The 26806-nt window shown below is 42.3% G+C and overlaps 1 protein-coding gene across 5 annotated transcripts in view; it reads left to right on the top strand.

Annotated features, from left to right (window-relative positions):
- Positions 1-222: 222 nt before the first annotated feature.
- FHIT (fragile histidine triad diadenosine triphosphatase) overlaps positions 223-26806 on the top strand; it is a 1448934-nt gene continuing 1422350 nt past the window's right edge. For all 5 annotated transcript variants that reach the window (XM_034658578.1, XM_034658576.1, XM_034658575.1 and 2 more), the window contains exon 1: positions 223-362. The gene's annotated coding sequence lies outside the window, so the exon portion shown is untranslated. The remainder of the gene's footprint in view (positions 363-26806) is intronic.

Raw genomic sequence — 26806 nt, 5'->3', positions numbered from 1 at the left:
GACAAAAATCCCTTTCCAAAGGGACTCTCACCTCAGCTGCTCTCCTGAGAGAAACAATGTTTCTCAGCCCAGACTCAGAGTTAGTGTCATTATAGCTTCTGATTGGCCTGGTGTTGGCGCATACTTTATGCCTATTGGCCCTCGCTTTTGTCCTCAGGCCAGCGGCCATCTTAGATCCCGCCCCCGCCGCAGCGCCATCTGGGAATTGTAGTACCCTCTCCGCTCCGTCCCGTCGCGGGAGTTTTGCCCTCCTGTTCCCGGTCCCTCAGGCGGCCACCCCAGTGGGCACACACCCAGGCGCCGCTTCTGCCCCGCGCTCCCTTCCTCTGCCTTTCACTTCCCAGCTGGCAAGATCTTGGAAGGTAGGGGCAGGGGGCAAGCCCCAGTTGAAGAGTGTTTCTGGGTTGCGGGTCTTGGTTTCCATGTGCGTCTGGTTCATATACCCGCAGTCCACTGGGGCGGGGTCTGGCTTGCGCAGCTCCTTTGGGTGGGGGGCGGTGGAGTGGTGGTGTGTCTGTCCCGAGGATCCTCCTACCCCCTGAACCCACAGGACCCATTCTGACCATCAGCCCTACCCCTAACCCGCCCCTCATACGCTGCATAAGGGGGTAAACTGAGGCATGGGACCACGCCATTGGTTCCAGGGACGCCCAGCACCCAGACCTGGTGGTGTAGTTGGCACTGGCCGCTTTTGCAGGGTTTGCCAGTGTCATAGGCAAGTAGCAGGGATCGCTGCCCCAACAGAACTGTGTTAAACACCCAGCTCCGGGTTCCCCAAAGGGAGGGGGCTGAACACGTGCCCAAGAAAGGAGCCAAGTAGGTAGTGGGAAGGCAGTATTTTGGGAGGGAATCTTACATTTGATATTTTAAAAACATTTAAAAGAACACTGAATTCTTTATGGTGGGGTAACACAATGAGTCCAGGCTCGTTTGGACCATTTTATGGATTAATGTAGTTTTTACATAAAAATATGTAGGGATTTTAAAAGTATATCGGGAGCAGCTGTGTGGCTCAGTCGGTTGGGTGTCTGGCTTGCCCCTGGGGTCATGGTCCCAGGGTCCTGGGATTGCCCCGCGTTGGGCTCCCTGCTCCATAGGGAGCCTGCTTTTCCCTAGCCCTCTGCCACTCCCCCTGCTTGTGTGCCCACTCTCTCTCTCTCTCACAAATAAATAGATAAAATCTTAAAAAAAAAAAAAAGTTATATTCGTGTGGGGGCTGGGGATGGGGGTGTAGAGAGGGGAGGCTGGTTAGTGGAACCAGAGTTGGAGGCTCCTCTCTAGGATTAAATTCTCCATGTGGTGTATGACCTTGAACCAACCACTCACAGTGTTTTATCTTGGAGAAAAGAGCCTGAAAATCTCTGCTCAAGGGGCCCAAGGACGCTGGCTGGAGCCGAAAGCTAAATGAGGTCTTGTTTGTGAAAGTCTGCCACTTGCAAACTTACTGCTTTATTATTCCGGATCTCTCAAGAAATGTCTGGGGACCAGCTGAAAATGATCCCAGCGGTTGCTGTAGAAAGGCCCTGACTTGTGCTGGGCCTGGGACTACTAAAAAGCGGCCCCTAGTCGCACCTGTTAAGCCGGCTGTTCCTGAACTCTCGCTCTCCGGCTCCATCTTACCGCTGGCTGCCTGAGTTGTGGAGGCGTCTGGGAGTTGGAGTCCAGCTGCCTGTTTCCCGGCGGGCTGGTACTCCATCTCCCAGCGTGCCATTAGGTGCGGCGAGGTGTCTCCTGGGAGATGAAGTCTCACTTTAGCCGTTCTGTGGATCGGCCCTTTAATTCGGAACTACAACTTCCATGTGGCCCTGTGTTCTTGGCTGCCAGCCTTTATGTCCGTCTGCTGCGAGCGGGGACTAGAGAGCTGTTTAGGAAAGCTGTCTTTTGTTGTTGTTGGGGAGTGGAGAGATATGTCTACTAAAGATGTCTTTTATTATTGTCGCCGTTGTCATTGATTGTGTATGCCGTTACAGTATTAGGGTAGGATTGTATACACTTTTCCAAGTATTAGGGAATATGCATGCTTTCAAACATAGCTAACACTCTACGATTTTTTTTTAATGATTTTTTTTATTATATTATGTTAGTCACCATACAGTACATCCCCGGATTCCGATGCAAAGTTCGATGCTTCATTAGTTGCTAACACTCGACGATTTACAGAATATTCACATTACTTTTCATAACACCGTACCTCCCATCTGTAGTTGAGGAAAAACCTTGAGAAGATGGATGATTTGTCCTCGGTCACACACCTAGTAATAAAATGTAATACATGTGTATTTATTAATATATATTACAGTTAGTTATTATAATTTAATTTAATCCTCTCAAAAGCTATATGAGAGACATAACCATTTTATATGCTTTTCACATGTTAGAAAACTTAAAGTCATAGTTAAGCAACCAAAGTTAAGCAACTTGTCCAAATTAACTCAGCTAGGGAATAGAAGTACTTAGATAGTAATCCAGTCTGTTTAACAGTCTCTGCTTAAAAAAATACAACACCTGGGGCCCTTGGGTGGCTCTCAGTGGGTTGAGGTTGAGCGTATGCCTTCGGCTCATGTCATGATTCCAGGATCCTGGAATCGAGCCAGGCATCAGGCTCCCTGTTCAGTGGGGAGCCAGCATCTCCCTCTCCCACTACCCCTGCTTGTGCTCTCTCTCTCTGTCAAAAAAAAAAAAAAAAAAAAAAAAAAAGACTCCACCTAACAGAGCGAGAGGGAGTCCGACGTTTCTGAGTACAGAATTGGGAATCTTTCCATCATACCATGTTTCCTCTCTAGTCAGACTAAATGTTAGAGCTGCATAAACCTTTGAGATCATTTAAATTTAAGGCAAAGATCTTGGAGCAGTTCCTGGCATATAGTAAAGGTTCCACAAATGTTAGCTATATATAGCTTTATAATACTTTTATTTTAGAGGTGAGGAAACTGGCCCAGGTGGTAAAGCCATTTGCCCAAGGTCACACAGTTGGTTTGTGTCAGAGATGAGACTAGACCCAAGTGTCTTATTTCCAAGTCCAGGGTTATTTTCGTTCTACCAGCAGTCAGCTAGAAGGAGCACCAGATGTGAAGCTGTTTAGATAATGATTTCTCTTCTAATTTGTTCTTTGTAGGCCATGGGCCAGGACCAATTGTTGTAAAGTCTCTTCTTATTATTGGTAAGGTTGTAACATTTCGTTAATTCAACAAAAGTCTTTTGAACATCTTTATATGCTCATCTCTCTTTAGGTGCAGTGGCCACATGGATTAAAGGAGCCAATGGGTTAGGGCTAGAAGGACCTTAAAAACCATCTAATCTCACTCCTTCATTTTATAAATGAGGAGAGGGATCCATGGTCTTTATCTCATGCCCTTTCTGCCAGAAGACAGGTTTCTGGAGGCCTGTAGTAGTGTATGTGACCTTTCAGGCTCATGATTTCTTTTACTTGGTATTCTCATCCTATCCTTATCTCTGTAAACGTTTGATGGAATGCTTTAGGAAATGTTTCTGTACTCCTCTCTTTATTTGTATATAGGTGTGGCTTCAATGTGCTCCCTTTCTATTTTGGGAGAGAACAAAATCTGATACTGTGTTGGCATTCATACAAGTTATAGTCTGACCCTCTAATATGGGGTATCAGAAAGAACACATGAGTTGTTTGAATTATGTAATGCTTCCGTTTTAGAAGACACACTGTCCCTTTCAATTATGTATTCACAAATAATAAAGCAGGTAACTCACCTCCTGTGTGTGAAAGATGCTTTCTGCATAGTTAGATAATAAACTAACATTTTTATAAACTATTGGCTAAACATTCCTGAAACAGTCACTATGGGAGATCTTCTCCCCATCCTCTCCCAGAGCCCCCTCCCCTGCCCAGCACTCTCCCAGCTAACAGTCAGATCATTCAGTTTCCAGCACATGCCTGACCACTGGTAGATACTGAAAAAATATTTGTGAAATTGCATTCATAAGCACCCCTGAGCTCTGTTCCCACATCTTTTTCTTGAATCTCTTTTAAGATAGAAATGCTTTGAAATATAAGATGTAGCAGGTTGCTTTCCTTTCGATGTCTACATTGCGAAGAAAGATCTCAGCCTTTGAGGTCATCTTCCAAGGGGCTGTTTCTTTGGGAATGTCCATGTCTGTGGTTTCTCAGATGAGAAAGTGATCCAAATAGCAAAACATAGCAGGGGCGCCTGGGTGGCACAGCGGTTAACCGTCTGCCTTCGGCTCAGGGCGTGATCCCGGCGTTGTGGATCGAGCCCCACATCAGGCTCCTCTGCTATGAGCCTGCTTCTTCCTCCCCCACTCCCCCTGCTTGTGTTCCCTCTCTCGCTGGCTGTCTCTATCTCTGTCAAATAAATTAAAAAAAAAACAAAAAAACAAAACAAAACAAAAAAAAACATAGCAAAGAAGCCATGGAGAGTGGTAGTCGGGGGCCTATGATTCAAATCCCAGCCCTGCCCTAAGAGGCAGGGTACTTAGCCCTTGGTTTCTTCCGTAAAATAGGGATAATAAGCATTTCTACTTCATAAAGTGAGGATAAAGATTAAATAAGATAGTGCTTTTAAAACTTTGAGTGTGTTGTCAGGCACTCAGTAGCTTGTATTCAACAGATGAATAGTAGTTCTTATTTTTGTTATTAATGTAAACGATATGTGAAAATATATCAAGTTTATTCACCATTTAAACTTGAGGCAGGTATCTGCTTCATAAAAGGATTTGCCATTTGGTTTCTTAGAATAGCAAGGTTGGTCATTACATTTGAAGTATGAAGTTAACCACAACTTTGATAATCGATCTTATCAGCACAGTGATACTCTTTGTGTGGGCAGAGAGGTAGTGAAGTTTTGACTTTACGTGGCCTGCTGAGAGGTCCCTGATCTATGGTTCCATCTCTACATTGAATCTCAGATTGAAAAGTTGCCTGTCCCTGTCCGTATGGCCTTCTGTCTACTTCTGGAAAGGACTGGGCCTATTCCAGGTGTCTTAGGGTTAAAGTTGAAATAGTCATCACCCTCTTTGTGAGTAACCCCAGGGCAATGGTCATGTGGGCATGGCAGCGTGTCTCTCTAAGGCTGACAACTGCAACAGCCATGAAGTTACTGATAAAGAGGTGAGCGAGACAAGAGAGGTGGTGTAGGGGACAAGGAAGAAAAAATGGGAAAGAGCAAAGAGCAGATGAACAATGGGAACAGTCTCAGTAGCAGAGGACGTACTTATTCAGAACATTTACCCTACTCCTAACTCTGTGCCAGGCACCACACTGTTATGAACTGGAGATAGAGCCGTGAATGTAGCTGATATGAGTTGGTCATGGTGATGGGTAGTGGTCAGTTACAGGCAGGGAAGAGCTTAGAGGAAAGAAGGAAAGCAGGAAGGCAGAAAGAAGGGAAAGGAGGGAGGAAGATAGGAAAGGAAGAGAGGAGTATTGGGATTAGATGAGTGGAAAGAAAATCTCTGTGTCTGGGGTATAAAAATCACTGGATGGGGGATGTGGGGGGGATCAGGCTGCATAGGCAGGCACTGGTGATATCATGCAGAGTGCGGTTACCTGTATCATAAAAGGATTCTGGACTTTATTCCAAGGGCATTTGGGAAGCCACTTAACAATCTGAACTGGGGAAATGAAATAATAGGACTTGTTTTTTCCAGGTGTGGATGCAGTAAAGATGATGAATTTGTGAGAGAGAGTTGTCCAGGTAGACCTGTGTCTTTTGACTTTAATGTGCGTATCAATCTCCTGCTGATCTTAAGCTGCGGGTTCTGATTTGGTACATCTGGAATGGGCCAGAGATTCAGGATTTCTAACAGGCTGATGCTGCTGGTCCGTGGACTATACTTTGAGGAGCAAGTACTGAGGAGACCCTTGAGTGGTCTAGATGAGAGATGGTAGTGGTTAAGAAAATGGACTCTAGAGAGTCACAGACCTGGATTCTAGTCTTGCTTCTACCAGCCACTTGTGACTCGGGGAAAGTGTCCCAGTCTTGGCACAGAGCCTCAGTTTCCTTATTATCTGTGAAATGGAGGTAATAATTCCTCTTGCAGAGCCGTGTTTTAAGTTTTCAGTGAGGTAACCTGCAGAGCATGCTTAACACAGTAACTGGCACTCAAGAAAAGGTTATTCTTATTGTTGTTAATAAATCTGACAGCTTCATGCACCCTGCTCCATGTTACCTTTTTTATATTTTGAATACTAGATGGAATAGATCACTTTTTTTTTTTTTTTTTTTTTTTTGAGAGGGATAAGGGGAAGAGGGTAGAAGGGGAGGGATAGAGAAAATCTAAAGCAGGCTTCATGACCAGTGTGGAGCCTGACGTGGGGCTTGATCTCACAACCCTGAGATCATGGCTAAGCCGAAATCAAGAGTCAGTTGCTTAACTGACTGAGCCACCCAGGCGCCCCTGGAATAGATCACTTTTAATTGTACTGTTTTTGTTTTTATCTTTCATGTGAAGTGCTGAACTTCTTCAGCCCTTGGTAAAAACTTGAGTATTATGGGCAACTAGATATATTTCTCCTGTGTAATCGAGACTGTCTAAATTTGATAGAAAAAAATCCTGGGATCCTTAAAGTACCATCTTACATCTGATTACGATGGGAATTTGAGGCACTTTGCCTCCTCATGTAAATTTATTTAAGCCCAATTATAGTGCCTCCTTCTTTACATAATTTTAACCTGTTTGGATTGCTTTTCAACAGTGGTTCTCAACCCTCTCTGCAAGTTCAAGTCACTGGGGGATGGTCCCATCCAGAGAAATCGAATCAGAGTGCAGAGGGGACGTAGGCATTGGTATTTTCCTTTTTAAGTTCCCCAGGTGATTCTGAAGTGCTTTTAGGAATGAGAACCACTGATTCTAACAACGGAACATCATGGGATGAATCAGGTACAATCTAACAGGTGAAAGGCCTTTGTGGGGAAAAAAATATCTGGAAAGTAGCATTTTGAAGGCTTTGGGCGTGAAAGAGATGATAAGCCTTGCCACAAAGCTCTCTTGGAATTTGATGAACTTACTATAGGTTGTGTCCTGGGTTTTGTTTGAAGTGAAATCCATGCTCCCCCCCCCCCCCCCCCCCCCCCCCCCCCCCCGCCCTTGTATCTCTAGCAGTGCTCACTTGAGTCAGGATTCTCAATTTTGTTTCAGGCTGTGTTTCTCTGCCTGATATTTAGTTTGTTTTATTCCTCATAGCTGAAAAATATATTATTAACCTATGAAAACTATGTTCAGAAGAAAAACTGAGTTACGTGCTTTCATAGCTGTGGCTGCATTACTGTAAAGGTTTAAAGTATTGTTCAGATAAACTGCAACCCATTTGAACCAGTAACATTCTTTAAATTTTTATTAAAAAAAAATTTTTTTTAATTAAGTAGGTTCCACGCCCAGTGTGGGGCTTAACCAGTAACATTCCTATGTTCTAATTCAGTAGCCTGAAATGAATGCTTCCAGAGAGGCTGTTATAAACATTAGTTTCCTTTTCAATTTTTTTTTATAGTTACCTTCACCCTCCATTTCATGTCAGAATAATTAGGCTAATTTGGTTAAATATTTTTAATTTGCTGGGTTATCTACAATATATGGGGACCCTTTCTTTTTCAAAGTTCTTTTTTCCTTATATAAAATGTAGTCCTTAGGTTTGTTTGTATCTTAATATTATATTTAAAACCTTATACCCAGCGTCTAGGAGCATTCTTGGCCTGAATTTCTATTACCCTGCACCATAATTTTGTTTCTCAGCCTTTCTGAGCTTTTTTATTCACTAGGAGGTCATTTCACAATGTAGTAGTTTTATTTTTCTACTGTGTTGACTTAATAGAGAGAAAAAGAGAGTGGGAAAAACTGTTTTTGTTGGAGGGTTTAAAATACAGTTAAAAATTACATATTTTCGGGATATTTTGTACGTAGGCCAAGGTTTTCTTTTAATGATGTGTAAGTAGAAATAGAAGAGAAAAATGAGAAACTGGCTAAGAGGTTTGCAAGAGGCCCACATTGACAGTATTCTGGAACTTAAAGACTCTTTCTGAGTCTATTTATGTGTTTATTAGTGTTCTTTGTTACGGATTTACCTCTTTTTATTAACAATCAGATTTCCATTAAAATTCAGTGTATTTTGCAGGTCCTCAGACTCACAGCTATTGGAGCTAAAACCCATCATAGATAATGCGGAGGTATCAGTACTCCCTCATGAGGTTTAATGCTTGCATATTTTAGTTGGGCACAGTTTGGAGGAGAGTATGGTCTGCAGTCATTTAATCACCGAAGTGTGTGGTATATGCTAAGAACAAAATTTTCATTTTCTGCAAGACTTAAAGTCTTCTTCCCATGTCTTCATTTTTGGAAAAAACAAAACAAACAACAACAACAACAAAAACCAAACAAAAAACCCCAGAACTCAGTGCTGTCTTAAAGTCTCCACATTAAAGCAGGTTGGTACCTGCTTGGTTGTGCGAGGAGACGTTTAAATGATGCCTACAAGTAGGCGTTTGTGTCTGTGCTTGGAGCCCAGAGGACAGGCAGAGGAGTGGGGCTGGAACCTGCTGGAGTAAGGCTGTGTCTCTCAACCCTGGAGCCCGGGCAATTCCTGTGTCGGTTCTCCCAGGAATGAAGCTGGTGGATGGAGAGGTAGCGATCCTAATGAGGGCAGGAAGAAGTAATGAAGAGGTAGACGTGCATGCAGAGACTATGAAGAGGTGTAACAGCAAAAGAGATGGTGGGGGAGGGGGATGGAACATGTTTTGTTTTTACAAATATGTCTGTGAATGGTGCCCTCTGGAGTTGTGCTGTGCACAGCTTGCGTGGCTGTTAACACAGAGAGGCCTGATCAATGGGAGGTGATGGAAACTTCAGAAGAGGGGAAATGATACTGGGGTACCAAAACAACAACAGTGGCAGGTGGGCCCTGTACTTTGAAACCCCAGTTGCTGGGATCTGCTGGATAAGAGCAAGGCCAGGAAGCTTCGGCAGCCAGTGACCACAGAGAAATCTGCAGCTGAGGCCACCTCTTGGCCCCTTGGAGCAGAGCAGAAAGCTTCTTCTAAGCCAGGGCTTCCTCTAGGCTCTCGAACTTCCAAGAGGCAACCAGCCAGTGCTTTCCTGGCCTAGAGGAATTAGTTGTGTTTGGCTCCTAGCACAGACCAAATAGCTAGGTCCAACTCCTGTAGGCTGGGGACTCATTGGAACTATATGTAGAGGTCCTGGTGAGGCCAGAAGCTTCTGCATTTCTTACAAGCTCCCTGGTGATGCATTTGCTGCTGGTCCGTGGGCCACGCTTGGAAAGCAAGGTTCTGGTTCTTTATGGCTCCTACTATGCTGCCATTCTGCTTTAATGTAATGAATAAATAGCATTGTTTAGAGTTCACGGATGCATATGTCACTCTGTTACAAGGTGAGGGTGATCTTGGGCAAGTTGTTTTGCTTTGCAGAATTTTATTTTCTTCTCTAGAATGGACATAGTAGTACATACCTCATAGGTAGGTATGAATAAAATGAGATAATCTATATAAAATATTAGCCCAGGACCTCTCATATAATAACTTCTTAGTAAATGTTAGCTTTTATTTTTATTATTGTTTTATATTTTACGTTTTTATTATTTTTGAGCTCAGAGATCCAGATCTATAAACTAAGGCATATGGCTGTACCAGTTACCAGGTGTGGGACCATGGGTACGTTTCTTGATAGGTATGTTTCTTCACCTTTGAATTGGGGGTTAGAGTGGTAGCTGACTATGGATGCTGTGAAGGTTGAATAAGGCTATGTGTATAAAGCCCTTGGCATGGATTAGTTACTTTCATGATTATGAATACTAATCATTTGAGGGGTCTCCATAGCGGCTTCTATTACTTGGGATTGGCCAGGTTTCTGTGAGACTCTCTTGGTGTTGTAGGAGCTGCCCACACCAGGGGCGGGTAAGTGGAGAGTGGGCCCAGTCTGGTAATACCTGTAAGTTAAGGTCAGCAGGCAGGTGGAATGTGGGATGACAGCGTGGTCCAGTAGCAAATCCGAGTTGTTGCTGATTGCTTGCTCTGACCATGGATCTCACTGGGGCTTCTGCCTGGATAACCTCTGACCTGCCTCATGTCCCAGTTTCTGTACCTAATCTCCAACTATATTCGGTGTGAGTCAATCCCTTGTTCATCATTAATGTATTCACTCGGGAAGCATTAACTGAGGCATGTTGTATGTCAGGCACTGTGCTAGCTGGGTTTCTACATCACTGAACAAGGCAGGCACAGTCCCTGCCCTCAGGAGTCCTGTGGAGAAGATGGACAATACTCAGGCAAACAAATGCAATTATAAGATGCCAAGTACCGGGAAGGAAGAGTCGAAGGTACTGTGATAGCAAAGGGGGGGTGGGTAACCTATTAAGATTGGGTAGCCAGAGAGGAGGAGCTGATGTTTGAGCTGAGACCTAAGTAAAGGATGAGTGGGAGACAGCCATATGAATCGCTGGTGAAGTGGCATTTGAGGCAGAAGGACAGCCTGTACCCGGGCCACACATGGGAAAAGAGCTTGACATGCTCAAAGGGATGAAAGAAGGCCTCTGTGGTAGACCATAGAGATTGAAGAGGGGCTGGCACTGGGTGAGGTTGGCATGGTTACGTAGGGCCTGGAAATCAAAGTATGGAGCCTGGATTGTATTGTCTGGGTGATGGCTCTGTCCCTGAATCTCGGTACTGTGGTCAGAGGCTGGCTCTTTGTTGTCCAGACCTTCCTTCTGTTGACCTGCTCCTCTGAGCACCTGCTTCCCGACTTCTTTTTCCTTCCATCCTGTCAAAACATCACTTATGGTCCTGGCTGATGCCTCCCTAATGCCTGCCATGTCTGTAGGCTTCTCTTTTACCTGTTAACACGCTCTCTGGACACTAGGTTTCATGTGTGTAACTCAGTCCCTTTTAATTTCAGAGTGTTTGCTATACCTACTTCTGCCTCTGATGGGCTATTAGGCCCGTCTCCCTCCTGAACTGACCCCTCTGCCATGTGGCAATGAAAATCAAGAACAGAGCCCTTGCCTTAGGGGTGCAGAGGGACAGAACAAAAGAGAACGAGTAAGGAAGAAGAGCAGTTTGAGGTCTGTCGATGGGTGGAAGAAGAAATAACAATTTTTATAGGTTGGACGGTGGCTTGAAGGAAGTTGGTTGAATTCACCCAGTCTTGTCACTTGTATTTACAGATTTGGAGACCTGGTTCTAGAGAGGGGAAGTGACTTGCTCTGGGTTGCAGATGGAGTCAATAGCAGAATGATGACCTTTTTTCTTAGTCCTCTGTACGTTGGCTCCTATGTCTTTAGCCTCCTTGACTTCTACTTTTTTACAGCTTTTATTTAACCTCTAATCTTTGATTAGTGCCCTCTTCCCTCTGGACTGTAAGCTCTATGAAGGCAGGAGTGGTGGCTATTTTGCTGTTGCCACCTCCCCAGCACCTGATCCCTAACTCAGAATTTGATGTTGAACTTTGCAGTGTGCCTCCTACTTCTGGGTTCTGCTCCCTTACTTCTCACAGAGGGCATAGGTAAGTGAAATCGATCGAAGCCCGGGACCTCATTTCCTCTTACCATTTCTTGAATTGTACAGCCTCCCATTTCCTCCCCTTACTGGAGAGAGTGCCTTGTTTACTGTGTTCATATTGTCTATTTTCTCTCTTTAGAAGTTTACTCCCTGAGGGCTTGGGCCTTGTTGGTACTGGTTCTTTGCTCTGTCTCTGTGCATAAAGCAATGCATGGCCTGTGGTGAACAGGATGGTATGTATCGTCATTACTGTCAAGATCTGAGAGTCTGGGTTGCCATCCATGCAGATGGCCATTTATGCTGTACAGATAATGCTGGGAGTCAAGAACGGGCTCACAGGAAGGGGGTAGAGAGAAGAGCCTACTCTTTGGCTCTGAGGGCTGACTCCTCTCTTTGCTTCTCATTAGCTGTATAATTTTGAGCAAAGTACTCAACTTCTCTGCATCACACTTTTCTGTAAAATGAAGAAAATACTACTTAGCTCTTAGTTGTTGGGAGGACCAAGTGAGATGGTTGATGTGAAGCATGTCCCTGCACAATGTCTGACCTGTGGTCAGCACTCAATAAATATTACCTTGATTAAACCAGGAAGGTTGCTCTGTCTACTCTTGCTGGCTGGTCATTACACATGGGTGCCAGTTTTCACTTTGACACTCAGAGCTACATCTTTCCCATAGTGCTGTGTTATTTGGTGGACTGTCATATTCTCTTTGGTCATCAGATAAATGTAGAGGCCATCAGTTCTGGCCATATGAAGTTTGCCGAAAATGTTGATGAACAACAACCCAGGATTCAGCACAAAAAATATAAATGCTGGTTGATGTTCAAGACAGAGGAATATAAATCAGAAAACAAACACATCCACCGTACTGTAATATTTAAAAGCCTTCTCATAAACACTTAAGATTCTCATTAGTCCAACATCAGAAAAATGATAAATATTAATATTTGTCATCAAAGGAAAGCTTAGAAATCAAAGCAGAGTAAACAACCGTTGTGTTTGAAGGATTACATAATACTGAATGAATTTTAATTTGACACCTCCAAAACTCTATTTTTAAAAATATTCTCTGTGGGGCAGTTTAATTATTTTTATCCATTGCAAAAACTGGGAAAGGTATACATTTAGTTGGAAAAGATTCAGGGGACTTGCTCATTCCAATAATGTTCTCAAAGACTTGGGCTATTTTGTGTCTTGTGTCTACAACGGAGACCTACGTGTTCTTGAGCCACTCTCCTCCAGATCTCCAGTTCAGCTTCAGAGAATCATACTGGAAATTGGCCTTGGTAGATCATGAAAGGGCACTGGGAGCTTCCTGTCTAGGCTGTGAATTCCTTCCCCAGGCTTCTATCTTCTTCCCAGTTCTGAATGTGCCAGAAGCATGTGCAGTAGTCCCTGGAGTCAGCAGTGAACAGTGGGAGAGACAACAGGCTGGCACCGTCACTGTGAGGCGGTCAGGCTTTCCATTGCTGCTTTCACAGTGTCTGATGTGGCTGACGTGGTGTGAGAGGGCCTCATCGTGTCACCACAGGACGTGGTGCAGGGAGTCAGGAACCTGGGTTTTCGTTCTGGCTCTCATTGCCTTAGGCAAGTCTTGTCCTCTCTCTGGGCCTCCCTTTCCACATCCATAAAGTGAGGGGCTTGGGTCTGATAATTCTGAAGTCCTGTGCCTCTCCAACATCTTATAACCCTAGGGGAGAACTTCAGGAATCTGCTAAGCCCTTCCTTGTTCCCTCCGCAGAGGGGCAGTTGCTTGGAGTGGTTGGTGTTGGGGCCAGACAAAGCCGTATCTCACCTTAGCTAATTTACTTTAGTTCTTAGTTTCTTATCCATTATTAGAATAGTACAAAGTTGTCAGAAGCACAAGAGATGATGTTTGGAAATGTGTTGTTACCATTGTTATGTTATGTTTTATTTTATTATTGTTATGTATTATGTTTATATCTGGACTCAGGACTTTTCTGTCTCTTTGTGCCTCAGTTTTCTCATCTAAAAAATGGGAATAATAAGACTGTACTTCATTGGTTAATCGTGAGAATGAGATAATACATGAAAACATGTCAGACACTTCCTGGTATACAGTAAGTACCATATACAAGTTAGTGACGATTTTAGGTCTCGTTTTTATTATTGGTCGCAACACGTAGAATAAAATAGTGCTTTTTGTAAAGAATAAGATAGGACAAGGCAAATGGGAGTAGTTACCTTCTCTAATTACACATGCTTAAGCAGATTTTTGGTGGTGTAAAAGATCCACCATTTTCTCTAAGCATCTCATTTAACCTAGGGAGCATTAAATAAATGATGTCAAATCTGTATTTTAAAGTAAAGTATCTGTATCCAACATGGGTCCTTAAAATAGGATACTGGAGCCTCTTCAGAATCTAATGTTCTGTACATACAAAGGCAATGAAAACAGTAACTGGAGAGGGTATCTGCCCCTCCTTGTGTTCATAGCAACATTATTTACAGTAGCCAAGATATATAAACAACGTAGGTGTCTGTTGATAGGTGAATGGATAAAGAGGTTGTATATATATACACAATGGAGTATTATTCAGCTATAAAAAATGAGAATGGATGGACCTTGAGGGCATAATGTTCAGTGAAATAAGTTAGGCAAAGACAGGCACATACTGTTTGCCCTCACTTGTTTGTGAAATCTAAAGACAAAAACAAAACCAAAAACACTAAACTCATAGAATAGGATCAGGTCTGTGGTTACCGGAGGCAGGGGGCGAAGGGAGCAGGGGAAGGAATTGGAAGAAAGTGGTCGAAAGGTACAAGCTTCCAGTTATTTATAACACAACTAAGTTCTAGGGCTGACACGTACAACATGACGACTGGAGCCAACACTGCTGAGAGCTATACAGGGAAGTTGTTAAGAGACAAGATCCTAAGAGTTCTCATCACAAGGAGAATTTTTTTCTCTTTTCTCTTTATTGTATGTATATGACAGGATGGTTGTTAACTAAACCTGTTATGGTAATCATTTCACAATATGTGTAAATCCAACCATTGTGCTACATACCTGAAACTAATACAATTATGATGTATGTCAGTTATTTCTCAATAAAACTGGAAAAGAAATAGATCTCTAGTGGGGAAATGGGGAGAACAGAAGATAACTAAAGTGGTTGAATGCAGATACCTCTGGGGATGACAGCTAGAAAATAGGAAGAAATGAGGCAAGAGATTTATTTTTCCTAAAAGTTATGTATTGCCATTTGATTTTAACGGTTATATACTTTACCTTATAATAAATAAAAAAAATATTTTGTTAAAAGTAAAAAAAAAAAAAAAAGGAATCTAATGTTCCAGGTTCATGATCTATCTCCACATAGAGGTTGAAACCAAGTTAGAAGAGAGCTCACTTTTTATCAGATTACTGTGGGTTGGGAATGAAACTAAGACCTTTCGGTGAATTCTGTCATTTGATCTTCAGAGCAACTCTATGAGGTAGATACTCTTACTATCTCAGTTTATACATGAGAAAACTGAAACTCAGAGAGGTTAAGTGCGTGCTTAAGGACACCCAGCTGGCAAGTGTTAGCACTGGGGATGCGGACCCAGGTCATGTGACTCAGCAACTTGAGCTCAGCTAGCTGCCCTCCTTGATGATAGAAAGGTCATACCTGCATGATAGCTACTATTTCTGTATAATGAAGTCTAATGGATCAAGACAAGGATGTAAATGACTTGCTTTTTATCAACGACACAGTGAATCAGCATTCATTTTTATTATTTCCAACATCATTCCATACATGTAAGGGAATGAATTTCAATATAGAATAGACTTATTTAAGGAAACATCAATATTTTTCTCAAATTGGCAGCATCAAAACTGTATTTATGGAATTAAGGGAAACATACTGCATTTATATAATGCAAGTTCACTTGGAAACCTAAAATTTCTTTATCTTTTTCTGTATGTTGGCTTGTTGCTGTTGGCATCAGTCTATTTTTAAGACGTAAATATAAATTGTTTCTTGTTAACTTCATTGGGTCTGTAAGCAGATATTAGACCTAGTTGGCACTGATGAGGCCAACCACTTGGTCAGAGGGCCCACATTATTCTATGAGAAGGAGGTATTTAAAAAAAAAAACTTCTTACCAACTGCATACGAAAATAAATTTATTTTAGAAGATTTAAAAAAAATGCTCAAAAAAATAAAATGACATTGCCATTCCACCCCCTCATGATACTACTATCAATATTTCAGTGGATACTCTTTCCATCCTTTTTTATTGCATGTGTGTATTTGTTTGTCATGTTAGTTTTCTAAATTAGGATCATACTTCACATATAGCTATGTTACCCGTTTTTCACTCTTCAATGTATTGTGTGCGTGTTCCCATGCCATTAATGACTACAAAGTACTCCACTGTTGGAACCTGCGATTATTTTTCATACTATTCCAATTGTTTAGCATTGGGCTTTTACCACCTCGATTTCTGATGTATATTACTGAAGAATATTTGCGTGGATGTGTCATGACATCCATGATTCTTTTCTTAGGACACATTCTCAGAAGTGGAAATGCTGGGTCATATTGTAAGCGGTAGGAGTAGCTCTCTAGTCTTTCCACCCTTCACTGCAGGTAATGCTCCCTGTGCACCTAGATTCCCCACTAACAGCTTCTCCTGGGTTCCATTTGCCAAGAACATCGGAGAAGCCTGTGGAGCCAGAAGCTGGTGGGGTAATTAATGTCAGTCTTCAGGCTGGACTTGGTGATCAAAATAAACATGTTGGACTGCCAAGCCCAGCCTTTACATGGCCTTTATTAGTTAGTGTGTTACCTTGTTAGTTAAGAATGCTTCCAGCTGCAAGTAACAGAGAACGTGACTCGCAGTGGCCCCCCCCCAAAAATAAAAAACAAACCAGAGGATCATTTCTTCCCCAGAAGGAGACACCTAGACGTACGGGGGGAGGTGGAGGGGGGAGGCTGGCTGTGGCTCTAGTTCAGCAGCTCAGAGACGTCAAGGATGTAGCTACAGTGTTCTTGGCTTTCTCATACTGGTCACAGGATGGCTACAGCTGAAGCAGGCATCATGCATGTGTTCAGGGAATCAGGGAGGGGTGGGAGAAGAGAGATGGAAATGATGGACTCTTGATCCTAGGAGTTGTTAGCACGATTTTAAAAAAAGTGATGCTTTTTTTTTTTTTTTCTCTTATTGCAGAAGTAATGTATGATCATTACAGAAAATATATTTCACCCATAATCTTGCCACCGGGAGGTAATCACTGCTCTCATTTTGGTGTTTATCCTTCTAGTTTGGTTATAAGTACACAAAAAAGTGGGATTGCCCATTGACGGACTGCCTCGTAACTGGCCTTTTTAATCAGCATCCATCTTCGTGCTTAGCACCTGGTAGATGCTTTACAAATTTTACTGAAAAATTAATGAATGATTTCAAAAATATGCTATGAATATTTTTCTGTATCGCCAAGTATTTGTTTTAGACTATAATTTTTTTTATTTTTTTTATTTTTTTTAATTTTTTTAAAAGATTTTATTTACTTATTTGACAGAGATAGAGACAGCCAGCGAGAGAGGGAACACAAGCAGGGGGAGTGGGAGAGGAAGAAGCAGGCTCATAGCAGAGGAGCCTGATGTGGGGCTCGATCCCATAACGCCGGGATCACGCCCTGAGCCGAAGGCAGATGCTTAACCGCTCTGCCACCCAGGCGCCCCTAGACTATAATTTTTAACAGCTGCATAACACTCAATTGTTTGAATGTTTCATAATTTCTTTGATTATTATTTTACGTGTGGATTTTTTCAAAATGTTAACTGACAATTCTGTAGTGAACATCCCTCTGTGTGTGTGTGTGTGTGTGTACAAATCTCATTATTTCCTTAGATAAATTCCTTTCAGAAGTGGAATCACTAGGTCCAAGGTCCAGTTTTAAAGTCCTTGATGTATAGCATCAAACTGCCCTCTCTGTATGCATCATTTTATACTACTACCCGCAATGCAAATCATTATAACCTTGTTTTAATCTTTATTTTTCTTGTCAGTAGATTTAAATTTTTTTTCTGAGAAGGTAATATATTCATCTGGTTCAAAAATCAAAACAATAGAAGAAAGATACAAAGTTTTGCTGCTCCTGTTCCCATACCCTACCTCTGCCCCCATTTCCCTTAGCGTAGTCACTTTGGTTAGTTTCTTTTGAACTTTTTCAGTATTTTTTACTGTACATAGAAGAATATGCATCTAAATTACTTTTCTTCCTTTTTTATAAAAGAAGTAACATACAATATACACTATTCTGTACCTTACTTTATTTGGTTTGACTGCTGTATAATGTTCCATTATGTGAATACTCCATAGTTTTATTTATCTATTCTCCTGTCTGGCCTTATTTGAAACCTGTATCTTTTCCGCCAAACAAGGCCCAAATGAACTGTGATATTCTGGCCCTGCAGCAATGCCACTAATAGGAGCAGGCAGCTATATCTTAATTTCCTAGCCCTACTGCCTGGCCTGCTGCACGTTTTGACTTTGCCTCGCAGGGTGTAGTTGGCAGGGTCTGAATATTCTGAATCCAAGGAGGGAGAGAATTCTAAAGGAAGGTTTATCCTCTTTGAAGACCCACTGGCCCCCCTAGCTTGGCTTGTGAGATATTTCATGTGCTACTTTGGGTAAAGAACAACCCCTCCATTCTTATCCAAGGGAAGGTGGCTCCTATAGGAAATGATGTCCTGTGTACTTTTTAAGGAATTTCGTGTCACGGTTCAGGCCCCCTGTGTGCTCCTTCAATAGGCTCCGGGGAAGAATCCTTCCTTGCCTCTTCCAGCTTCTGGTGTCTCCAGGCATTCTTCAGCTTGTGGCACTATTTCCTTCATGTGGCCTTCTCTGTGTCTTTTCCTCTTCTATTGGACACAGACATCTCTCTTTGGGGGCCACCAGAGGCTTTGATTTTAGTGCTCTGATTCCAGAATCTGTGCTCTGCTCTGCTCTACTGTATCCTGGGAAGTACCACAGAAAAAGGTTGTTTTCTCTTCCACATGACAAAAGAAAGACTGGGGCCATCCCCCAGTGCTGCAACTTCACTGTCTTGCACAGTGCCTTGCGCAGTGCAAAGGAAGTGCTCAGATGGAACGTCTTATCAATGGGTGATCCATTGAATGTCTGAAGGCAGGTTTTTATGTCTCTTTTTGCTTCCCCAGGTTGAATCTCCCTAGGTACTTCAGTTATTCCTTGTGCGAAGTTCAGACCCTCTACCATTCTCGTTGCTCTCCTGTAGGTACTTTCTAACTTGGCCAGTATTTCTCTTAAAATATGCCTTCCAGAATGAACTCTAGATAGGATCTAAGCACCAAGAGTCTTATGGTCTACATACAGTATTTTTTTAAAAATTAGCGCTGGTTGTGAGGATGTGGAGAAAAAGGAATGCTCATGTGCTGTTGGTGGGAATGCAAACTGGTGCAGCCACTGTAGAAGACCATATGGAAGATCCTCAAAAAATTAAAAATAGAATTACATATGATCCAGTAATTCAACTACTGGGTATCTACCCAAAGAATATGAAAATGCTAATTCAAAAAGATATATGCACCTCTATGTTTATTGAGGCATTATATTATGCTAAATTATGGAAATAACCCAACTGTCCATCAATAGATGAATAGATAAAGAAGATGTGGTATACATACACAATGGAATATTACTTAGCCATAAAAGAGAATGAAATCTTGCTGTTTGCAACAACATGGGTGGATCTAAAGGATACAATGCTAAGTGAAGTCAGTCAGAGAAAGACAAATACCATATGATCTCACGCATATGTGGAATTTAAGAAACAAAACAAGTGAACAAAGAAAAAAGAGACAACCAAGAAACAAACTCTTAACTATAGAGAACAAACAGGTGGTTACCAGAGGGGAGGTGGTGGGGGGTGGGTGAAATAGGTGATGGGGATTAAGAGTACACTTATCATGATAAGCACTGAGTAATGTATAGAATTGTTGAATCAGTATGTTGTACACCTGATACAAATACCAAACAAACGAAAAACCAAACAAATAAAAGTAGGCCTGGCTTGTGTTCATTTTAGAGCAACTGCTAAATTCATTGCTGGTAATTCATTGCTGGTAAAAGACCTAAAGCAACAGCAACAACAAACCCCCTAGGCTAGTAGCCCCACTTGGTCATTGAGTTTTTTAGGGCCAAATTTAGCTCTTAGTTAAGTGTAATTTTGGTTGGTTCTGGATTCTGGGGATGCATTTTGAGATTGGAAAGAAAATAGTACAAACGTCACACTTTAGGGGCTTAGTGGAAAGGGCAAGCATACTCATGAATAAATCCAGTTTTCCCTCTCCATTCCAGTTAGTTAAACCCATGGAAAAAAGTTGTGCACTGTTAGAGGAATGAATGATGATCTGAAGCCATTTTTTTTTTTTTTTGCAAGAACAAATCAGGGTTTTCATGACCCGGTATTAGAGAAGAGAACCTTTTTCTTCTTAATTTCCACCATTCCACCATTGGGGCAGGTCATTCGTACTCTTCTTGTTCTTGTTCTTCTTCTTTTTTTTTTTTTTGTAAATCACATTTACCACTGCTTGTGTTAATTTTCATATTCTTGTACCCTGAACAAATTTATGCTCTTGGTGTTGTATGTGCTGCAAGTTTCACTGCTGTCAAAACATGTTTTTAAAAATATCCCATGGGTTTTAACCAGTAACAGTCAAGATCAATTAGATTTTTTTTAGGAGTAAAATCTCCCTTAGGATTTAGATCGGCGAGAAGATGTGGTTATGATAACTTTTGCCCTTATGTGTCAAGATGGGACTGAGGTATACCAGTGCTTTTAAAAATGTTTCTTGTAATTAATTTTTTTAAACCAGGGGTTGAAACAATGAAAAGATTCTAACTCCCGGTGGTGGATTTCGTGGCTTCCTGTATTCCACTATACTTTCTACTGCATCTTGATGCCTTGGTTTCTTAAAGGAAACATTTTTGAAGACAAAGGCCCTCTGCTCGGAACTCTTCCCCCTCACCTCTTACCTGGCTACTTATTCTACCTGACAGCTTAGATTAAATGTCTCTTCCACAGGGAAACTCACTCTGACCCATAGGACTTGGTTAGTTATTTAATAAGTCGCCTCAGTAGCTTGTACTTCATTACATCAATATCAGTCTCTTTGTTAATATTTGTCCTTTACCCCAGACCCTAAACTCTGCAAGGCAGGGGCTATGTCTCTTTTCAACACTCTGCCTACCTTGGTGTCTGACTCATACAAGATACTTAATAAACTTTGGTTGGCTGATTGGTCAGAGGCTGAAAAAGGGGTTATGGAAACAATACTTTTAACAATAGTTGCATTTGTGTGTGTGTGTGTACATGTACAGCTAATAGTGAGAGCTGTTTTCTTTCTGTTTTTTTGGGGGGGTGGTGGGGGAGAGGGGTACCACTGCTTCAAATTACTGAAGTGGAAAGAACAGTTGACATTCTGTTTTAAAGTGACCATGTATTTGACCCACTTCTTCTCTCGTAATGTCATCACGATTGTATCTCATTGCTGCGGGTTCTTGGAGGCTGACAGGCGGAACAAGTTGCTTCAGCTCACAGTCCTCATCTGTCATACAGAACAGCTTGCAGATTCTTATTATGTGAATGAAATATGGAGAGAGGGATATTTTTCTTCCTGGGCTATCAGGGTAATTGAAAGTAACCATATCAGGGCATAAGGGGAAAATGCAGGAAAATAGACTGCTTTTGTGAAGGGCAACCCATCGGCTTTCAGAACTGCAGGTGCAGAGTCTCATCTTCAAGTGCAGAGGCTGGGGATATGTTCCCTCTTATCAAAAAGCCTAGAATTTGACCAGAACACTCTTTTAGTCAGGAAAATGCCTTGGTTTGTGTTACCACTCCTCAGCTCCCTGACGAGCTGCTGCCACGGCTGCCTTTGGAGGTACACCCCGTGGGACCCAGGGCACGGGCTTTCTATGTTCTTTAGCTAGGGCAGAAAACTGTTTTAGTATTCCAGATCAATAAACTGTAGTAGAAAGTTGGAAATGTGCTATGAAAAATAATTAACCAGAGAAATTCTACTGTTCCCAAGTTTTGCATCAGAAGAAACAAATAAAACTTGACTGCTCTTGGGGCGCCTGGGTGGCACAGCGGTTAAGCGTCTGCCTTTGGCTCCTGGCGTGATCCCGGCGTTATGGGATCGAGCCCCACGTCAGGCTCCTCTGCTATGAGCCTGCTTCTTCCTCCCACTCCCCCTGGCTTGTGTTCCCTCTCTCGCTGGCTGTCTCTCTCTCTCTGTTGAATAAATACATAAAATCTTTAAAAAAAAAAAAAACCTGACTGCTCTTATAGTTTATATTTTACAAGCTTGGCCCTGGTGAAACGGAATATCAGATGACACTGTGTCAGTGACACTTTGCCTTCAAAATGGTCAGTTCTGCAGATGGAAATGGAACTTTACAGAACACTTGTAGTTCACCGGAAGCTTTCCGCTTCACATTCGTCAACAGACCTAACGTGGTGATGGAAAGCAAGGTACAGTTCAGCAGTCATTCAAGTCATGACTTTGTTATATTCTGAGATGGCTTTAAAATCACTTAGTCGAATAAAACTCCAAAGTACTATAACTGCCAGGTTGCTTTATCTAATATATGAAAGAGGCAAAGGAATCAACAATAACCCTCCATTTACCATTATTAGATTAGCTATTACTGAAACCGCAGAAAGTATATAACCCTTTACTTTGTGTTCACTCGAATTTGGTTATTAAGCTTTGATGGAACTTTCATTTAACCAAATGCCTTTGTTTACGACAATAAGCATGTTAAGTCTTTTGTGTTCTGAATGTGATATGACCATTTTAGTACATGCCTCCTGCAAAGGCATGTTAAAGTTGTAGATTCTATTCATTTGTGTAATGTCAAATATTTTCAATTCAAGCCAGTTAGGGTCTTGTGTTTCTTCCCAACTTTAAGAAATGCATCTTTTCTCTGGTAGGCCTTCCTTTTTCAAGAATAGACCAGGCATTAACAAACATAGCAGCTCCATAAAAATTGATTTTTCAAAATTAAATAAGCATCTGGTGGGCTGAAAATGTTTTATACCTGATATTTAAAAGATATTTTGACTATTGCCAAAAGGAATCAATTCCTTCATGCTGTCTCTCTTGCGGATGCCGTCATATGCCACTGTGTGGTGTGGAGCTCAGGCTCGGGCTTGGATTTGTACCTCAACTCTGCCACTTTACCTGCCTGTGACCTTGGACTTCACCTCTTCCAAGGTCTGTTATCTCTAATTGCCCTTTCCTCAGTGTGTGATAGAGTTCTTAATAGTACTTATCTCATCATGTTATAGATGGAGGAATGCATGTAAAGTTCTCAAACGTGTGATTATTCCTGTAATTTGTGTGCGTGTGTGCGTGTGCAAGTGTGTGTGTCTACACTCTACGTATGGGTTGTTGGCTTAACTAAAACCCCATACTGATTCAAAATTGGGTTATAATAGTGGGAATGCTGTTATCCTTTCAGGATTTAGTGTTCCAGTATCAAGGCTAAATATATGACATGGAACACTGTTACCATTTTGGATCTATTCAGAGCCATAGTTTGAAGAGAAGTCATCATGAAGGTGGCTGTTTGAATTGCTGAGATTGGAACCCAAGAACCAAATCCATATTCCAAAGAAGTCTTGCTTTTAAATTGGAACTTTATTTTATTTCCTTTGAATTGATGTAAAAGCTAGGATAAAGAGTGTTTTAGATAAGTGAGCTAGAAATATATGGCCTTTCCAATAAGAAGGGCTCCTACAGACAATTTGTTGCTAGTTTTCCCTGGCTCCTTCCCACATCTATTAAGCTTCTGTCTAATTGCCTTGCTCCTTTCACATTTTTCATCCTCAGCGCTGTCCTTTAGATCCACATTTTTGGGGTAGTGGGGACAGGTTTGGAGAAATGGGGATGAAGTTTTTTCCCTCATCTGTACCATCTTCTGTTGGCTTGAATAATGAGTCACAGAAAAATGAAAACTTCTTTAGTTGTGAAAGTTTAAGCAAGAAAACATGTTAGGCCATTGGCATTAGTATGATGCAAAATAAGATAGCATTTAAAGATAGTCTCCGCTTCAGCATCATACTGACAATGCCCCTCACTTGAGTCAGGGACTGGGGACTTACTGAGATACACCATCTGGCAAAACACGGAAGGCCAGTCTTGTGCCAACTGAGAAAGCTGCATCAGTTCCAGCTCTTATGTACTTTGCACATTATTGGATGCTTTGCAAAACGTTTATCACTTTTTAATTAGTAAGGACTAAGGGATTTTCGTACCCCAAAGAAAATGTCAGCAGCCCAAAGATAGATGAATTATCCAGTGGATCATATGGGGCAGTAGGTATTTAACTTTGAGCTTGCACAGAAACAAGGACAGTTGCATACTAGGATCTTTGTTGTGGGACATGTGTTCTTGGTCTGTCTGGGTGGAGCTGGGGATCTGGGCTTTCTGTTTCTCCGGCAGTTCCCCAGCTGGTTTCTCCTGCAGCATGGCCAGGCCTTGAGAGCACATGCCAAGAGATCAACTCTGTTCTGCTCCTTGGCCTATCATGTAAACTGTGGCTTGTCATGTTCATTAAAATGAAAATTTGTCGGATGGAATTTGCCCGACTGGCAGAATAGTTTAAATGTCAGATGTTGTTAGGCCTGGATATAAATATTATGTTTTTATTGTTAATTAATTGCAGCGCCTCAGTACCAGTGATCCAAAATCCAATTTAGTCTGCAATAGGCCTGTGGATAAGGGCCAGAGATAATGAATGCAGAGGGAAAAAATGTATTCAGAGTTCCCATTGTATCTGTCAATGTCCTCTTAGAAAAATAGCGAATTTTGGTGTGTCACTTTAACTCAAAGGGTGCAAAACAGAATGGAATTAAGACTCATTGTCTTTTGAAACCTCTCAAATGTTACTTACTGTTGAATCCGTCCCAGCACCAAAATCCCCAAATTTGCTGCTCTGTCTCCTTTCTGTGATTTCTCCCACATTGCTTCCCCCCTGAGGTCCTTGTTATGTTCACAGCTCGTTTCGGAGTAGCAGAACTGGGGTATCTAGTCCCATAATCATCCTCATTTCTCTTTGCTCTGTTCATTTTCCTCTCTTCCATTCACCATCAATCCTTCTCTTTTTTGTCTTCTTTCTGTCCTTTGTTTGGGTCCCCAGACTCAGCAGCCTATCTCTAAGTCTGCCACTGTTTGTTAAGATCATTTTGCTTCCAAATTGAGCTGGTGGCTGACTATCACTCAGAGTAACGCTGCATAACTGTTTGCATTAGAAAGGGGAGCAGAAATCTTGCCGCTGGGGCCCAGACCTCAAAACTGACTGTTGTTGCAGTGCCATGAGCTTTGAGCCAGCGGGCCTTTGCCACCGCCATTTCCAACCAATATTTTGTGGAATACTTGCTGTGAGCATGGCATCGTACTCGGCCACCTTCTTGGTTTCCAAAGGCAAGTGGGTGTGCCAGGCAGAGGAAGACTAATTAAGACTTTGGAAGGCAGGCCTAATGTGATCCAGTGGTCAGGGACCCTCATTTAATTCCTGGCATCCTGGTCCATGCCAACCTTGTTCTGTCCCTGTGATTAAGCCAGCCGAGAAGCAGGAAAGGGAAGATGAACTTTGGTGTGCTCTGAGTTTCCCTGTCCAGCAGAGTCTGTCAGATTAAAAATGAGAGGGAAGGAGGCCAGAGAATCTTCCAGATGGAGAGTTCAGAGGAGGGCACCCCCAGACTCCCTCTCCGCAGTGATGTTGCTGGGCCATTGGAGCATCGGGCCATGAGCCAGGAGGAGCACAGGCTGCCGCCTGACCCTGGAGTGGAGTGGAGGCCTGGCAAAACAGTCACCCTTGGCTTGGGGTGGGAACATGTTCACACCAGGCACACGCAAGCCTGTATGAGGCAGAGGCAGAGCATTTACCCCAAGAGCTGGGTCAGTCTGATTAGAGGATGGGCCCTTCATCCTAGACTCCTTGTAAGAGTGTGTTCCCCGAGGCATATATGGACACTGCAGAAACCAAATGGGGAGTTGGGTGTTCTCCACCCTCCTCGGTTTCTTCCTTTAGATAGAATCAGTCGTGTAAGAAAGGTGACCTTTGATAGGCCGGCAGCAGCAGGAACAGCAATGGCCATACATCCTTGGACGGCCTCACATGTGGACAGCAGTTCCAGACAGTGGGAGTTTGGTGAGGACACAGTGCACAGACAGCCACTCTCCACACCTTTTGGTAGCACAATTTTGTAACTGGTTTCAGCATTCATTAAAAAGTATCCAGGGTGGATGCTCCAGGATCAGGGTTTTGCTCAAATGAGAACTGTTTTTTAGACTCAGGCCATCTGAGGTCTATGTCATGATGGAATGATAACGAATGAGGTTAAACACTGAATATCTGGCATGACCTTCCTTAAAAATGGATTACTTTAACATTGCTTCTGTACAACCTCAGTTTCTCTCTAAGGTGACCCTATTTTTCTCAAAATCAGGTTATATTCAAGTTTGGGGAGGGTTTGTACTATTGGGAGCAGAGCTGTTTGACTTGAAATGTCATCCCATTTTGAGGAAACATACTGGGGCCACGTTAGGGCATCCCTGTGCAAATGTCACATTGTCAGAATGTCTCCCGCTGGGATTAGACTGGCCATGGTACTTCCCGGTCCTGTCTGGCTGGTCAGACAAAGCCACTGCCTCCCCATAGCCAGGGCGCTAACCCGGCCAGGGTCATGCTCCTCAAGATTTCATGGAATTTGATTTGTCACTGACTCTCTGAATTTTAATATGCTAATTATTGGCTGATTGGTATGCAGCTCCTTAGACGTCACCTAATGATTTTCCAGAGCTCATACTCTTGGCAAATTTACTTTTCCGGTGTCTGGCAAATATGACAGCATTGAACAGGTGTGGCGATTGTGTGTGTGTGTGTGTGTGTTTGTATGTGTGAGGCGATACAAGTGTAGGCTTCCATAGAGAGAGACCTTTTCATCTTAAGAAAGCCCTAGAATACAAATTAAGAAAAGGGAAAAAAAAAGAACAAAAATAAACAAAACTAACCCTAGCTTAAGAATTTTGAATTCTAGAGGTGCCTGGCTGGCTCAGTTGGTGGAGCGTGTAACTCTTGATCTCCAGGTTGTGAGTTCGAGCCCCATGCTGGGTGTAGAGATGACTTAAAAGATTAAAAAAAAAAAATCTTAAAAAGAAAAAAGAATTTTCAATTTTAATAGTAAAGTAAACTTACAATATTCCTTTATTAAGCAGATTTTATCGAGTGTATGTTATGTGCCAGATACTGTTCAGAGTATGTG

The sequence above is a fragment of the Ailuropoda melanoleuca genome, chromosome 4 (genome assembly GCF_002007445.2).
Source record: "Ailuropoda melanoleuca isolate Jingjing chromosome 4, ASM200744v2, whole genome shotgun sequence".
Lineage (NCBI taxonomy): Eukaryota > Metazoa > Chordata > Mammalia > Carnivora > Ursidae > Ailuropoda > Ailuropoda melanoleuca.
The sequence above is the reverse complement of the archived record's forward strand: the minus strand, read 5'-3'. Positions and strand labels throughout refer to the sequence as shown.